Raw genomic sequence first — 3,039 nt, 5'->3', positions numbered from 1 at the left:
CAAATATAGCAGATGGTAATTTAAAATATGTTTACCTGAAAAAAAGAGAAAGTTGGTAACCCTATGCCAAGGTCATTGTTCAAACATTTTCTTTTCTTTTTTCTTTTTTTAACATCATTTATTTTTTATTTTTTATTTTTTTAATCTTTTTTTTTAATTTATTTTCAGCATAACAGTATTCATTGTTTTTGTACCACACCCAGTGCTCCATGCAATCCGTGCCCTCTCTAATACCCACCACCTGATTCCCCCAACCTCCCACACCCCACCTCTTCAAACCCTTCAGATTGTTTTTCAGAGTCCATAGTCTCTCATTGTTCACCTCCCCTTCCAATTTCCTCCAAACATTTTCTTATATGTCTCTATGCACTATGAGTTTCCTCCTTATGCCACTAATGAAATTGGCAAAGTTTGGGGTGAAAGTAATTTGGGGTGAATAGACGAGAACTTGGGCATGGTGCTCTTACTGAGAAAGCTTTGTATCCTGTTATCCCCAAGGATTTTCCTTTCACAATAAGAGTAACATCTGAAGTCCTAGAGTCAAATGGATCATCTTCAATGGCATCTGCATGTGGTGGAAGTTTAGCATTAATGGACGCAGGAGTTCCAATTTCATCTGCTGTCGCAGGTGTGGCAATAGGATTGGTCACCAAAAACAATCCTGACGAGGGTGAAATAGAAGATTATCGTTTGCTGACAGATATTCTGGGAATTGAAGATTACAATGGTGACATGGATTTCAAAATAGCCGGCACCAATAAGGGAATAACCGCCTTACAGGCTGATATTAAATTACCTGGAATACCAATAAAAATTGTTATGGAGGCCATTCAACAAGCCTCAGTGGCAAAGAAGGAGATACTACAGATTATGAACAAAACTATTTCAAAATCTCGAGCATCTAGAAAAGAAAATGGACCTGTTGTAGAAACTATTCAGTTTCCATTATCAAAACAGGCAAAATTTGTTGGACCAGGTGGATATCATTTAAAAAAGCTTCAGGCTGAAACAGGAGTAACTGTTAGGTGGATGAAGAAACATTTTCTTATTTGCACCAACACCAAGTGCTATGCATGAAGCAAGAGACTTCATTACTGAAATCTGCAAAGATGATCAAGAGCAGCAACTAGAAATTTGGAGCAGTGTATACCGCCACAATAACTGAAATCAGAGACACTGGAGTGATGGTTAAATTATATCCAAATATGACTGCAGTACTACTCCATAACACACAACTTGATCAATGAAAGATTAAACATCCCACCGCCCTTGGATTAGAAGTTGGCCAAGAAATTCAGGTGAAATACTTTGGGCGTGATCCAGCTGACGGAAGAATGAGACTTTCTCGTAAAGTGCTACAGTCTCCAGCTACAAGTGTTGTCAAAACTCTAAATGACAGAAGCAGTATTGTAATGGGAGAATCTATTTCACAGTCATCATCTAATTCCACCCAGTGATTTTTTTTTAAAAAGAATTCTAGAGTGATACTCTGTAGAGTAAAATTTCAATACTATCTTCTAATGTGTAGATTTATATATAGCATAAATATATCCTAATGATTTGTATTAAAAAAAGCAATCTGGGAACAGTTGCAATCAATATTTCATAATTTACCATGCAACTCTCACTCATACATCTTAAACATACATGTTGTGAGTCTTTCCTTTTTTTTATATACTGGCGTGTTATTTGTTTCAGCTGGATTGCATTGTTCTTCCTGCTCCATGTTGGCCAATGGACCGTCTGGTAGATTTGGATCATATGCCCACCTCTACAACCCCCAATGCTAAAAATCAAGGCAATTACTTCAAAATACTCTATATGTTGTATTTATACATATCTTTATGTATATGTATAAATAATATAATAGATTATTATGTAATGTATAATGTGATATATAATATATATGTATTATGTAATATAGAGGTAATATAATAAACATACATTTTTCCTGTCTTTATGTATATGTATCTTTATGTACAAAAACATATCTATTATATATTTATATATATAAATATACATATTGTTTTCTTTTTAATTTAAATAATTCTGCACTTGATACATTTCACATGTCCAGTGTTCTAGGGACCTTTTCTGCCATGTGAAAATGATCCTGAGCCACCTTACATAGTTATACAATTCCATTCTTTTGTTCATGAAAGAATCATCGTGTCCTTTTCTTTATGAAATTTGACTTAGGTCTCATCATTTTCTCTTCTCTGTCTAAAATGTCCCAAAAATCCATTTTAATTTTATTTATTTATCTGACAGAGAGAGAGATCACAAGTAGGCAGAGAGGCAGGTGGGGGGGTAAAGTGGGGAATAAGTAGCCCCCTGCTGAGCAGAGATTCCCGACTCGGGGCTTGATCCCAGGATCCTGAGACCATGACCTGAGCTGAAGGCAGAGGCTTAACCCACTTAGCCACCCAGGCGCCCCCCAAGACCCACTTTAAATCTAATTCTTGAAGGTGTACCTTGCTTTCCTGAACTGGTATTTAGTTAAAAGAAGAGAAAGAAGAAGAAAAGGAAGTGGGGAGGGGAAGGAAGGAAGAGGAGGAGGGAGAGGAGGCAGAAGAGGAAGAAGAATAAAGAAGGAGAAGGAGAGGAAGAGTAACATTGAAAAGTGAGATGATATATAAATAAGTACTTCAGAATAAGTTCTTTGGAGAGAATTAATTTATTCTTTTAGAAAACATTATGAAAGATAAATCATAACTGGGATTATTGAAATGTTTGTCAGAGTGTCTATAATTATCAGATGCTCCAAAAAGAATTTTAATTTAAAAACCATACTAATTGGTATTTTTCAAAGAAATCACATAGCTATATGTATCTGAAAATGCATATTCTAAATACTTAACACAGCATTTAATATAGTGCATTTTGTGCCTTAAGCAAATAATCCTATAAAGGCAATACAGTCCACCCACAGGCAAATTTACCAAATGGGAGAGTGTAAGACTGTGGAAGGTCTGAAAAGACCTCTGCATGAAGGCAAAGGAAAGACCCTGACAAAGGTGTTCTCAAAATATGAAAATC

At 35.7% G+C, this 3,039-nt stretch overlaps 1 pseudogene; it reads left to right on the top strand.

Moving 5' to 3' along the window:
* The first annotated feature begins 364 nt into the window (after positions 1 to 364).
* Positions 365 to 1,574, top strand: LOC116878200 (annotated as a pseudogene).
* Positions 1,575 to 3,039: the final 1,465 nt, after the last annotated feature.

The sequence above is a fragment of the Lontra canadensis genome, unplaced genomic scaffold, assembly GCF_010015895.1.
Source record: "Lontra canadensis isolate GAN:19392208 unplaced genomic scaffold, GSC_riverotter_1.0 scaffold56, whole genome shotgun sequence".
Taxonomy (NCBI): Eukaryota; Metazoa; Chordata; class Mammalia; order Carnivora; family Mustelidae; genus Lontra; species Lontra canadensis.
The sequence above is the reverse complement of the archived record's forward strand: the minus strand, read 5'-3'. Positions and strand labels throughout refer to the sequence as shown.